The sequence below is a fragment of the Syzygium oleosum genome, unplaced genomic scaffold (genome assembly GCF_021117445.2).
Source record: "Syzygium oleosum isolate NSW1041296 unplaced genomic scaffold, Sole_v2.1 Sole_v2.39, whole genome shotgun sequence".
NCBI lineage: Eukaryota > Viridiplantae > Streptophyta > Magnoliopsida > Myrtales > Myrtaceae > Syzygium > Syzygium oleosum.
In genome coordinates this window covers 1,194,093-1,209,271 of record NW_026607523.1, presented here as the reverse complement: position 1 = coordinate 1,209,271, position 15,179 = coordinate 1,194,093, and the positions used below count along the sequence as shown (strand labels likewise).

General features: G+C 40.2%; 1 pseudogene; it reads left to right on the top strand.

The window, feature by feature from the left end:
• The first annotated feature begins 11,309 nt into the window (after nt 1–11,309).
• Nucleotides 11,310–13,545, top strand: LOC115692594 (vicilin Cor a 11.0101-like; annotated as a pseudogene).
• The last annotated feature ends 1,634 nt before the right edge of the window (nt 13,546–15,179 follow it).

The following is a 15,179-nucleotide window of genomic DNA, read 5'->3' as shown; positions in this document are numbered from 1 at the left end:
CAGAAAATTTCTAAAAAAATTAAAAAAATCATAAAAATTTCAGAAAATAGATAAAAATTTGAAAATTCTGAAATATCCATAAAAAATCTTAAAATTTTGGAAATTCCATAAAAACAAAAAAAAAGTAAAAAATAACTCTCGGAAAATAGATTTTCAAAAAAAATTAAAAAAATCAAAAATTTCAAAAATTTCAAAAATTCACAGAATGACCCAAAAACATTGTGGCCAACCTTTGCAAGTGAAATTAGAATTTTTAGAGGTGTCTAATCGGCATTTTTAGAAAATCCTTAGTTTAGAGGTTTTTTCCCCTAAAAAAACCTAAAACCCTAAAACAACACACATCGTCAAATGAATAAGCCTTTAGGGCTTTACTAGGGTTTGGGTATTTTGAATTGACTTTCATTTTAGAGACCCAAATTATGATTGTTTTGTTTGATTGCAATTGATTGTATTGCTTATATTGATTGAATGGGTTCTCACATTTAGAATGGTTAGTATTAGTAGATAGACCTCGGAAACTCGTGTAGCACGTTAGACACATCATATCGTTTTAGGTATCGAAAGGGCGTTAAGGATCTCGGCTTGGGATCATTAGCGTAACCAAGTCCCTGTATTCATAATCTCTGATTCGTGGAATCGTGGTATTTCTCCCGTACCCCCATTAGGTTTCTAGTCAACCTACCAATAATGACTAGTGGCGACTCTAAATTAAAAACATAGATTGGATATAAAGACAAAAATTACAACCCGCTATCACGTGAGGTATGGTCTGGGAGAAACCCCCCATTTGTCTAGTAATGAGATGTCTGTAGGACGTCTGTGGGACGTTTGGGCAAAATATCCATATCGGAACTTAGTAGCCCGTTCGGGGACAGTTTTCCCATTCATGACAAATGGAAGTACCTCCTTAACGTGCCCGAAAAAGGTGCAGCGCGACAATGTACCAATGTTTATCTTTAGGGGTTATCAACGTAATGAAGTTACCAACTTTTATTCAAAATTATCAATTTTAATAGGGATAATGACATAAATGATCCATGAACTTTGGTCCAATGTATAATGTGGTCCCTGAATTTTTGATTTTGTTCAATATGGTCTATGAACTTTAATTTAATGTGCAATATGATCTCTGAACTTTTAATTTATTCAATGTGATCCTTGGACTTTTGGTATGTGTTCAATGCAGTCTCTGAATTATATGTAAATGTTGAATGTCATCTTTCCATTTTTTCAAGATCAGGGGCAACATTGAATATTTTCATATAGTTCAGCGACTAAATTGAACATGTCCAAAAGTTCAGATACCACATTGAACAAATGAAAAGTTCAGGGACCACATTACATATTAAACTAAAGTTCAAGGATTAAATTGAACAAATTTGAGGTTCAGAGACCACATTATACATTGGACCAAAGTTCAGAGATCATTTGTGTGTTCCATTGTAATTCAATTAATGTACTGATATTCGTCTCATTAATGCTAACTTTATACCTTTGCCAATTTTTTTTCTTGCTTGATTTTGATAAGTAACGATATTTCTTTATATTTTCAAGATTATTTACTACTTTAATAACTCACCACCATTTATTTCGATGACTTACCAATGCATTTGAAGTTAAGAACTTTTTTTCGAAATTGTCAACCCTAATTTGACTGATGTAGAAACTATCACATTAAGATACTTACTAATTTAAGTCACCTATCAACATTTTATTTTGTTAGATTTGAAAAGTACGACACTTTTTTATACTTCAAAGATTACCCATTACTTTAATAATCTACCTACATTTAGGCTGCACATGGCAACCATTTTGTGCCCGGGAACAGATTCTGCTCAGAAATTATTCTTTTTTATTCTGTACCCGGGAACAATTTCTAAGTATTTGAAGGCGTTTGGTAACTGTCCAAAATTTCTATTCTTAGAATAGAAAAAGAACATAAATGCGTTTGGTAACTACACAAAATTTCTTTTTATTAATAATATTTTAAATTATTTAATATTTCTTTCTTTTTTTTTCCGTTTTTTCCTTGGCCATGGCCGGCGAGGGAGTCGCGGCCCTCGCCGCCAGCCTCGCCGGTCGCAACGGCGAGGTCGAGCCTCGCCAGGCCAAGGCGAGGCCGACCTCGCCGTCGCCGGGGGTAGCGACGGGAAGGTCGGCCTCGCCAGATCTGAGCAAGGCCGACCTCGCCGTTGCCGGGGGCGGCGAGGGCCACCCTCGCCGGCCCTGGCCGGTCGCTGGTCATCGGTGGCCAGTCGCCGGTGGCGGGCCGAGAAGAAGATGAAGGACAAATAAAAAAAGAAAGAAGAAAACCAAGAAGAATCAGAAATGAAAAATTTGTTCTAGAATCAAGAAGCTACTTTTTTTTGCTTCTTGATTCTGTTCCAAAATTGATTCTGGGAAGAATTTTTTGCAAATTTGTGCCCGGGCACAAAAATTTTAACAAATGGATTTCTGTTCCCAAACTGATTCTAGGAGCAAAAGGATAGAAATTTTTACTATTTGGTAAGTTGCCAAACGCCCCCCTATTCTTATGGCATGCCAATACCTTTGAAGTCACTAGCTTTCGTTTATACCAACATTCGTCACATTAGAATACCGACTTAAGTCATCAACCAACTTTTTATGTTGCTTGGTATTGAGAAATACCAACATATGTTTATACTCCTAAAATTACCAACCACGTTAATGATCTAACAACATTCATTTTTGTGGGATACTTACGTATTAAACTTACCAACTTTTACTCGAAATTATCAACCTTAATTTGATTGATATACCAACATTCATGGTATTGAGATATCGAACTAATTTGTCTCGTGACAACTTTTTTTTATTTGGTTTGGTTATGAAAAGAACCAAACATTTCTTTATACTTCCAACGTTACGAAGAACAAAGGACTTATTTTATTAGCTTATAAGCCATCCGAGAATGATTATTCGCCACCAACATTTGAAGAGGAGGTGCACACATTCTCTTGTCATTTTCATTCACCAAAGGAAGCTGTTAGTCACTGTCTTTTCATGATCACACGTACCGCAGTTTAGCCCAAAGAAAGGTACGACTCTCAATCTCTCTAATCGTTATTTATAAAACAATATGCACATTTAAAGTGCTCCTCTGTCAATATAAACCCTAGATCTGGTGATGAGGTTGTTATACTGTCGAATTGAAATTCGGAATTTATGCATGTTTAAGGTCGTTGTGCTGTCAAAATGAACTTTACGATCTAAGCGTGTCTTAGACCGTTGCGTTCTCAAAGTGAATCCCATATCTACACATATCTAGGCCGTCATTATGTGAAAATGAAGTCCGAGATCTATGTTTATGTTGTAGAAACATGAGTTCTTCGTAAAAATCGAATTTATAAGTCATTACTCTAGAATCCATATTGTTGTTGCTAATATACAAATTGTGCAACTTAGAGGGTGATATAAGGTAAATAGATATCTGTAGTGTTCATTACAAAATCGGAAAAATTATCAAATCAATCCTAAACATGTTACACGGATGTCAATTCAATCCTGAATCTTTATGCGAAATTCCAATATAATCCTTCCAATGAACTTTTACTGGAAATTGCTGACGTGGCAATTCAATCATCATCGGCTGTCCTACGTAAGATAGAGGTGGTAATATGGGTCACAAACCAATTTATTAACTCAAATTTAGTAGGCCCATGTTGAAATGGGTCACTTAAAATTTTAAAATGGGTCAAAATAGGTTTGAAAGATTAAAGCCTAAGTTTATATGGGTTTGTAACAAACCCATACTCAACCCATTTAACAAACCCATATGACCAATTTAACTTATTAACTTTCTTTTGGGGACAAATATAATTTATTAACTTGAACTGCCGTTTTCCGCCATCGCTGATCGCCACCGATCATCGCTAGTAGCCACTAGTCTCCAGTGGTCAACGGTCACCGTCGTCTCCGGTTGCCAGTCCCCGCCTTCTTGAGTCGTCGGTTGCCGCCGCTAGTCATCACTGGTCGCCGCCATCAATCGTTGCCGTTGCTAGTCTCTGTTACTGGTCGTCGGTCTCCACCACTGCCGGCCGTTGCTATCGCCGATCTCCATGGACCTCGCCGGATTTAAAAAAAAAAAAAAAGAAAGACAAAGAAAGAAAAAGAAAAATATATATATAAAAAATTCAAAAACTCAAAAAATTATAAAAATTATCAAATAGCATGAAAGTGTTTTAGTAATACATTTTTAAAAAAAAAATCATAATAAACAAGTTTTTCTATATTTGGTTAAATATGAAAGTGTTTTAGCAATACAGATCGGGGTCAAGTCTGGGTCGATAAATTTGCATTGCATTAATTGGGTCATAAATGGGTTCAATGGGTGAATTTGGGTCAAACCATTTATGACCCGATCTAAATCCGACCCACCTGTTTGACAGGTCCAATGTAAGACACTAGCAGTGGTTAATTTAGGTTAAATGTGGCACAACTGTACCAATTCGGAAGATTTTATGACATGAAAATTAGTTTTGGGTAAATGGTGGTATTAATCCTTACTATTGACCTTGTTTTGTACCTCTTGCCATCAAGTTCTTCATTGACACGGAATACACACTTCTTCTACAGTACCTTCTTCCCCATCTAGTAACCGAGTTAACCCCAAGTTTTGTTCTTTTCAGTGAATCCAACCCATCCTACATTGCCGACACCCACATGACAAAATTTTCAACTTGCATTGCTTTTGAAATATATTCTGGTTGACCAGCATAAGTTAAAGCAAATAAGGCGATGCTAGAGAATACCACTAACCGGTTTATATATTCTGCTAGATCTTCTCAAAGTGGGTTCATGTGTAGGTGGTTTTTGTTTCGATTTTTTATCCGAGTTCACTGCAACAGTTTTAGGATGTCTAACAAGAACATTCTTGCGAACCCTCTTCAATCTCTCTAATCTCTTCTGTTTGTTTCCTCACACTAGATTCTGTCATAGATTTGTCCTCATACAACATGCTTTCACTAAATGTAACATCGTTTGAGTTCACTATTTTTCTATTTTGTTCATCCCAAAACCAATAGCCAAAATATTCAGAACCATTTCCAATGAAAAAAATATTTTCTAGCTTTTACGTCAAGCTTATCTCTATTTTCAAATATATGCGGACATACGAAACACAACCAAAAACTGCAGATGTGAAAAATCCATCTTCTTTCCAGTCCATTCTTCTTCTAGTAGCTTGAAATCGAGTGGAACAGAAGGACCTTTGTCAATTAGATACGCTATTGTGTTAACTTTATCCACTCAAAACTTCTTGATTAATCATGTACACATCCTCATATCTCTTGTATGCTCATTCAGAGTTATGTTCATCCTCTAAGCAATTCCGTTTCATTATGGTCTTTTGGGAACCGTTTCCATCCTCTGCACAAAACTACTTGAACTCCTCGCTATCTATCATACTCACCACCATCGTCAAACCTTAGACATTTAATATTCATGCCAGTGTCTACTTCAACTTTCCATCTTTTAAAAGTAGCAAACACATCATATTTATGTTTCAGAAAATAAACTCACACCTTTTTAGTGGAGTCATCAATGAACGTGATGTAGTAGCGCGAGCCTCCATGGGATTACATAAGGGCTGGCCCTAGACATCTATGGGGAAAATTACCAAAAAAAAGTCCTAAACCTATTGTGCATATGCCAATTCAGTCCTAAACCTTTCAATTTGGTTAATTTAGTCGTAAATCTTTTAACAATTTGCCAATGTAGTCCTTCCAACCAATTTTGACCAGAAATCACTGACATGGAGTCGGTCGTCTTACATGCCACGACTGATGCTAACATAGATAATTTTTGTAATTTTCGTTAAAGCTTGTCTAAATTTTTTTTTAATTTCTATTTTTTTTCCTTTTTTTCTTCTCTCTTTTTCTTTCCATTGTGGCTGGCAAGGCGAGGGCCACAAAGCACTAGCCGGCCACTAGTCATGGCCATCGCTGAGACCCTAGCAATTGTCGCTGGCCATAGTGAATAATAAAAAGAAAAAAATTCAAAAATTTTAAAAATTCAGAAAATTCATTAAATAGTTGCAAAATTGTGAACTTCCTCATTGACCGTCGCTGGCTATACCACGTAGGATGGCTAGCGTCCACGTTAGCGATTGCTAGTCAAAGTTGATCAGAAGGACTATATTAGCAAGTAGTCAAAATGTTTAGGATTAGATTGGTCAAATTGAAATATTTATGACTGAATTAGCATATGTACTATAGGTTTCGGACTTTTTTTTATAATTATCCTAACATAAGTATGAACTCTAATTTTCCTTTCTTTGGTTCTCTCCCAATATTCAAAAAACTGACACGTTTTTACTTGCCCAGAGCATAATCCTCACATATACCAATATCTTTGGATTTCAAATCAAGCAGCTTTTCTTTTGATGCTAACACCTTCATCCCCTTTTAGCTCATGTGTCCAAGCCTGCGGTGTACCAATTTAGAATCAGTTTCCAAGTGAACAACTACTATTAGTACAATCCTCACATAGACCAATATCTTTGGATTTCAAATCAAGCAGTTTTTCTTTTGATGCTAACACCTTCATCCCCTTTTAGCTCGTGTCCAAGCCTGCAGTGTACCAATGTAGAATCAGTTTCCAAATGAACAACTACTATTAGTTCTCTCATGCTTTCAGTCATGTATAGTGTTTCCCAAATTTGTTCCTTGTACTAAAATCATAGCACCTTTGATAATCTTCCACTAGTCATCCTAAAAATATTTCTATATCCTATGCTATCTAATTAACCTACGGAGATCAAATTTCTCTTAAAGCCGGGAGCATATTTGCCAAAAGTTGTGTACGGCGCTCACTTTAATGACAGTTTTTTTTGGATCTCTTAAGTGCCAAATCAGAGAAAACACGATCAATTAAGTGCCAAATCAGAGAAAAAGCAATCACTTAAGTACAAATTTAGACCAAATTGATTACGTGGCATTTATAATTAAAAATTTTAATATGACTTGGCAAATTTTAAAAAAAAATCTAGTCCACATGGACATCCAAAATGATGTTGTACAATCCGACTAGCATTGAGGTGATCTTTTTTAACAACTATTGGCACTGAAGTGATCACTTTAAACAAAATTTGGCACTTAACGATCACTAGTTTCAACTTTTAGACGATGTCGTTTATGGGTTATATGCTGACTGGGCACGCCGATGAGCCACGTAAGACTAAGAAATTAATAAAATATTATCATGTCGGATTTCCGGTGATTCAGATCGGAGTTGGCACTTAAGTGATCCGAAAAAAAATTTTAGTACTAAAGTGAGCGCCGTACACAACTTTCAACATTTCTAATGTCCTTCTCCCCACGAAGTAGAGGAAAACAATGCATCCGCGTCTAGAGTCCAATACTCAATCGGACTACTAACACTCAAAATTAAGGCATCATGGACAAGATTCAAAGATTGCATTCACAGGTTTCTCTTCCGCTTGATTCTGATACTAAATTTTATTCTTTTGGGCTCTGCAATCTCATTCTTCTTTTCACAATTCTAGCAGATTATTTCACCATGAGATTTCAATTTGCTTATCCCTCTGACTTTGATCTACCATGGTTGTGGTTCCGACTTCGTCCATTTCTTCTCCCACTGCCTTCAGAATTCAAGGCAGTTTCCGAAGATTCATCCAACTCTTTTTTGCGAATGTTCTCGCTAAGAATCAAATCTTGGATCTCTTGAAGTTTTAACATTTTCGAACCAGACGAATTCCTGACTACAGTCACAGTTGCACTCCAACTTTCAAATAGAAAAGATGACAGAATTAAAACTTTTACCTCGTCATCAAATTTCATTTTCACTGAGCTCAATTGAGTCATGATCCTATTGATTTCATTGATTTGATTTGTCATAGAAGCACCTTCGTCCATCTCTAGATTGAACAGACGACACATCAAATATACCTTATTCAACGCAGAGAGCTTCTCGTACATGTTGGACAAAGGGTGCATTTGGGAATGGCTTTGGGAAGCCACTTTGGGCATCTAAAGCCCTTTGGGCTAAAATTTGGTGTTTGGGAAATTTTTTTGCCAACCCCATTGAGAGAAAGCCAGCCTTGTGAAGGCTGAAAGCCCAAGGCAGGTCCTAGGTTGCCTTGGGCTTTTAGCTTTCTCGGCATGCAACAGTGCCGATTAAGTAGAAAAGATTTCTTCAAAAACTACCCTCATCTATTTTTTGATTTTCCGGTTTTGGCCTCGTCTTTCACTGTTTATCGTCTTCTTCGCTTACCTCGGCCGGCGTGGCTATGAGGGGACGGGACAGGCCGGTGTGGTCCCGCAACCCAGCGACCGTCGCCTGGGGTCGCACGACCGCCGCGACGGGCTACGCTACCCAGGCAAGGGCTGCCTGAGGTCGCGCGACCTAAACGACCCTCGCCGTGAACTCGCACGACCTTGGAAAGGCGACGTGTGATTCTGGCTGAGGTCGTGCTACACAGACGACCCTCGAAGGTCGGCGGCGGCCCTCGTCGGTTGTTGCTGGGGGCTACCTAAGGTCATTCGGCCTTAGACGACGGCCGCGCGGCGCTAGATCTGGGTCACTAGTGGCCGCCTGCTCTTTGCCGGCTCCGGCGAAGGGTTTCAACTTTTCTTTAATAAAAAATATGAAAGTGCCTTACAAGTATAATTTTTCCAAGCGCTATTTTACCCAAAGTTGCTTTGTAATGGACTTTTAAGTTACAACTTACCAAACACAATTTGCATTTTGGAAAACTCCTTCAACTTAAAGTCCTTTGCATTTTGCCAAAAACTTTCCCCCAAAGTGTTCCCAAACGCAGCCAAAGCCCTCATCAAATCCAACGCTATCATCTCGTCGGCGATAGTGAAGGTGATGTTCCGCGCCAACGTGAGACGAATCACACCTAGGGCTTGCCGATCTAACAATTTTTTGTCTTTTTCTCCATTGAAATTTTGGTTTCTCTCCTAACAGAGGCTAATGCATGTTCTTTTGATGCAACAGATCCTCAATCTGATTCTTCTAGAAACCAAAGTCCTTGCCATCGAACCGATCGATCTTCATCTTCCCTTTGTCCATTTTCGTCGCTCCCACTATTCCACCAAACCAGACTCTAATACCAGTTGTTAGGAGTGTGAAATATAAAAGAGAAAATCAAAGAAGAAGACAAGCGAATTTTTACATGGAAAACTCATTAAAAAATTAAAAAGGGAAAATCCATAATACTGCACTAGACAATCTCTTAATTATCAATATCAGAGTTTCAAATTACAAGTTACAAGAGATATTGCCTCAATATATATTAGGAATCTAGGGAATACAAAATAAAGGGTAACAAGCCTCTTTGCGTTAAAATTACTTTATTCTATCAAACTCCACAGCTCCATCAAAATAGGGTCGCCACCGATGTGTATGCTAATCCGTCTCACATGTGACTGGACCCTCGAACCTAAGAATCTTAGGTTCTGTTTGACCAATTCCTTCACAAATACACCGAAGTAATATAGGATTTCCCCAATATTATGTTAGATTTCAAGTGTCCAATCAATCTAGATTTCCCAAACTTGATTAATGAAGACTCTAGTCTGATTTGAGTATTCAATCATATATTCATTTAGTGGTAGATAACAGAAGTTAGGATTTGAGAAGATCCAAAGAACCAAGGTTCTACTAACGGTTCAATCATATTCAATCATATTCATTTAGTAGTAGACTACCGGTTCGAAATATTCGTGGTGCTCTAAGAGAAGAGACGGACACACACGACCTTCCAAGTACAAAATTTGTTACTTTTCTCAACCGTTTTTCCAGCATCAATCTCAACCTTGCTTGTCCTTGGAGGTTTCATATTGTCATCTCCACTTTAGTCCCACTCTTTATCGAACTTGGAAATCGAATTCTTGTTCCATTCTCAGATGTAATGGTCTGAATCCCATTGCAAGTGTTGAGGTGGGGAAATTTACAAAAAAAGTTTTACACATATTATACGGATGCTAATTCAATTCTAAACTTTTTAATTTGGCCAATTTATTTCTAAACATTTTAACGATTTGTCAATATATTCATTCCAGCTAAGTTTAGCCGGAAATCCCTGATGTGTATGTCGGTCGTTCTATATGACTTGATCGGCGTTGACATAGATGATTTTTACAATATTTTAAATATTTTTTGAATATTTTCCTTCCTATCCCTTTTCTTTTTTTCTATTTCCCTCCGCCAGTCGCCGGGACATTGACAATGGTCTGCGAGGGCGGATTTGGCGAGGACGGCGCTCGCTAGAGGCCAACGAGGGCATAATAGGTGAAGCCCTCGCCTGTGGCCAAGACCACTATCGAGCCCCGATGACCGATGGAAGGAAATAGGGAAAAAAAGAAAAAAAGAAAATTTTAAAAAGAATTATAAAAATTATCCACGTCAGCATCGACCATATCACGTAAGATGACCAGCGCTGACTGGGCCGTAACTACATTGACAAATCGTCCAAAGATCTATGATTAAATTGATCAAATTAAAAAGTTTATAATCGAATTGACATTTATACAACAAGGATATGACTTTTTCTTGTAAATATTCTTATTACGAAGTAATGGTGAAAAGGGATGCGGTTATCTTCACAAAAAAGTTGAGAGTTATGTACACGTAGGTGTCAACAGGTAGTAAAGGGATGGGGGGTTGGATTAGAGAGTACTAAGTTTGGGGTTCAATTCCCGTGAGTAACAAACGCACTTATATATAGAAGAGAGGAGCGAGAAAATTTACTTTGAGGTTGACAATATATTTGGACTACAAAATCCGTGCTAAAAGTCAAAAACTTATTGTCGAGACAAGGCTATCAATTCATCTGACCCATGTCCGTCCCACGTTTCAGATTCCGCCATCTACCTTTCCACCTCGTCGCTTCTCTCAGTCCCCGCTGAACGACGCCACGTGAAGCCCACCTACCCCAACCCGACAGTGTCGTTGTTGCACGGGCGTCCCCGCCCCTTCTTCATCGGGAGCATTCATGAGTTGCCTATTTCTCGGGTAAAGGTGGGGTGCGATGCTTTTGTCTCCTCTCCGGCTGAGAGGCTCGGCTACACGACGAGAAGTCGGTCCTCTTTCCGCTTTAATACGCGGCGATCCACCCGCTTGCCATGCACGCCACGTCCCGTTTTTGCCAGAGACACTCGTCTTCGTGCATGCATGCGCTTCCTTCCCTGGCTCCCCCCACGCGCCGCGTTCTCATCCTCTTCCCATCACTCTCTCTCTCTCTCTCTCCACACCAGCCTATCTATACACATGCAGACGCCACCCTCGATTGTAAACCAAGATATCGACAGCGAAAGATCAAGATGGCGCTCAAAGCGAGTCTCGTGTTCCTCTCTCTTCTCCTGGCTCTGGCCTCGGCCAAGCAGGACCCGGAGGTGAAGCAGTGCCGGCAACAGTGCAAGGTCCAGCAGCAGTTCTCCGAGAAGCAGCAGCGGGAGTGCGAGCAGCGGTGCGAGGACTACTACCGCCAGAAGCAAGAGCGCGAGCGGCAAGGGCAGGAGGAAGGCCGAGAGGGAGGCGGCTGGTGGGCCGTCGAGGACGACGACGGGCAGCAGCTGAGGGAGTGCCAGAAGCAGTGCGAGAGGCAACAGCAGAAGGGACAGAGCAGGGAGCGGTGCCAAGAGCGCTGCGCCGATACGTACGGGCGGAAGGGAGAGGACCAGCCGGGGAAGAGGAGAGAAAAGGAGGAGCAGGAGGAGGAGAGAGGGAGGAAGTGGGTTAGCGAGAGTTACGAGTAGGAGGAGGAGGAAGAAGAACAAGAGAGAGAAGGACGAGAAGAGAGCGATAATCCTTACGTTTTCGAGCAAGAGCACTTCACCACCCAAGTTGAGACCGAGCACGGAAGGGTCAGCGTGCTCCCCAAGTTCACCAAGAGGTCGAAGCTCCTCCGTGGGATCGAGAACTTCCGGCTCGGGCTGCTCGAGGCCGAGCCCAACACCTTCGTCGTCCCAAGCCATTGGGACGCCGATGGCGTTCTCTTCATCGTCAAGGGTACATAATATACACCACTTGTAGGCTACGTGAATTTGATTTGAATTGACTGAGTTTCTGTGATTGGGTGCGCCTGTGCGTGTAGGAAGAGGTACAATCACGCTGGTGCAAGAGAACAAGAGGTACAGCATCAACGTAGAGGAAGGCGACATAGTGAGGGTCCAGGCCGGCACTCCGGTCTACATGATCAATAGGGACCAAAATCAGAAGCTTATCATCGCCAAGCTCCTCCAGCCAGTCAACCTCACTGGCCATTTCGAGGTGATCAACTCATTCATTACATGAAATTGTCTAAAGTTCTAATCTAATTAATGGGGTTTAGTACATCTTCAAGACATTGATTTCTTTTCTTTGTTTTTTGGTCAATTCCTGCTTGGCAGGCCTTCCATGGAACTGGTGGTCAGAACCCCGAATCATTCTACACAGCTTTCAGCTGGGAGGTTCTTGAAGCTGCCTTGAACGTAATGAATTAAGTTCACTCATGAGATTTCGGTTGGCGCCTACAAGAATCTTTAAACTCATCTATTAATAACATGTCTTCAATACTAGTTTAAAATCTTGTACTTCAATCATGCATACATGCAGACGGATCGGAACAAGTTGGAGAGGCTGTTCGGGCAACAGTAGCAAGGAGCCATAGTGAAAGCCTCGAGGGAGCAGATCCAGGCGTTGAGCGGGCATGAGGAAGGCGGCCGGTGGCCTTTCGGCGGTGAGACGCACGGCTCGAAGGGCTCGCGCTCCTTCAACCTCTTCAACAAGCGTCCTTCCCACGCTAACCAGCACGGCCAGCTGTACATCGCCGACAGACACGATCTGAGGGAGCTGGAGGACATGGACGTCATGATCTCATTCGCCAACATTACCCAGGCGCGAATTGCATTTGTTCACTTCAGTATAATAATTTGTGAATAGGTGTTCGAAAGAATACCTCAACATCTTTCATTAGTACTGTATATTGATTAATCTCGTATCTAACTATAGAACCTAAAAATGATGGGCAGGGGTCCATGATCGGTCCATACTACAACTCCAAGGCCACCAAAATATCCTTCGTGACCGACGGCGAGGGCTGCTCAGAAATGGCATGCCCTCACCTCTCGTCGCATGGCGGCCAAAGCTCCCGCTGTCACCACCACCAACAGGGCGGCAGCCAGACTCGGACCTACCACAAGGTGCGGGCCCGGCTGAGGCGCGGCACCACGTTTATCGCCCCGGCGGGTCATCCCGTGGCCGCCATCACATCCAAGAACAGCAACCTCCGGATTGTGTGCTTTGAGGTCAACGCCGAGAACAACGTCAAGTACCCTCTCGCCGGGAGGGAGGCGATGGAGCTGGCGTTCGACTTCCCCTCGCAGGACGTGGAGAGGGTCTTCAATGGCCAGGACGAGGAGTTCTTCTTCGCCGGGCCAGAGAGGTGGCAAGAGGAGGAGAGAGGCTACGCCGATGAATGAAGAGAGTACTTAGGAGGAGGCGAGTGATAAGGTTTTGGGCTATGTGAATATAGAATGTGTATTAGAGGAGAACACGCTAAGGAAAGAAGGGAAGATGTAAATATACTGCGAGAAGCTTAACATAAACAAGACGGAATGCTTTGGCCAAGGCTTTTTGGGTCTTCTCTTTCGTGGAGATTGGTGCGGGTGTCTGGTTAGTTCAAACTTCAAAGCAATTAGTGAAAGTTAGAGGATATATATGAGGAAAAAGTCAAATGATTTTTGACAAAAGAAAACAAAAGGTGACGATGGAGATAAAGTCAAATGAGTCCAAGCCAAGGATCCTCGGATCCCGGATTCTTAAGTCTGCTGTTCATGTTTTAGTTGCAATAACTTTTTATTTGTGGCATGTAGTTTCGATTCTCAGTTGCATCAATTAGTTCTAATTTTTCAAATTTAATCAGTTTGTGTCATATCTTTCATCGATAAATTTAGGGTACTAAGTCAAAAAAAAAAATTCTAAACTATGTTACCGGCACACATTTGGTATTTTTTTTTGTAACACAAAAAATCCTAAATTATGCCGCTGGGACATATTTATCATAATTTTTTTTCTTGCGACATAAAATGATCTCAAATTTATATCTACGTGACACATTTACATTCTGTCAATGATCAGTTAAAATAGTGTTATTTTAATTTCACTTAAGCCACTTGAGCGACAACGTCAACCCATTGTCCATGTGACAGATTTTTAACAATTATTATGTAGAATTTTTTTGTTGTTTTTACCCTAAATTTAATTTTTATTGTAGTTTTATGATTTTTTTTTCAATTATCTATATTTTTATCAAAACCTTTCAATACTTTTTATCTTGAAGCTTTACTCTTCTCAAATTCCGCGGCCCTAACTGCACCTTGCCCGTCTATTTATCACTTGCGCTTATATTTGAAAAATGAAACAAATTAACTGTGAATGCTAGAGTCGCTTCCGAAAAAGTTAACCATGATTGAACAATTGGTTCTAGATGTTTTGTAATAAATAAAGTTAAAAAGCTAAGGGTGTGTTCGTACGAGGGAAAGAAATTCTCGTGAAATAATTTTCGAACTTTCACAAGAAAAAATCAGTTAACTGAAAATCATTTATTGAATATGAATGCTATTACTAATATTTTTTTTTAAGTGTTCATATTTTCGATCATATTTAACGTGACCATTTGACCAACATATAATTTTTATAATGAAATGACGCATCTTTTATTTATGAGGGTTAATACCACAAAAAACTCAAAGCTTTACCCACCGTGACATAAATATCCCAAACTTTTTTTTTGGTGTCGCTAAAAAATCCTAAACTTGCCAATCGTGACACAAATATCTCAAACTTTTTTTCGTGTCATAAAAAAACCCCGAATTTATATCAATTCGATAAAAATACCATACTTTGGGGTTTTTTTGTTTTTGTTTGTGGTATTTGCCCTATCTATTATAATAAAAATTTGGTTTTTGACACTAAACATAAAAATGAACGTACCGGTCCGGTTCTCAATCCCAATCTTTCAGGATCGGAAGTTATGTTAATCAGCTCCGGTAACCGATCCGCCTAGTTTCATCATCTCTTGGGCCTAATTCGGATTGGGCCCGTCACTAACCAGGCCTCGAACCCCCCCACCCAAGATCTGACAGTTCATTTCTTCAGCCCCCAGAAGCAAGGAAAAGCAGCGGCACGGCAGCAGCATCTGGGCGGGAAAA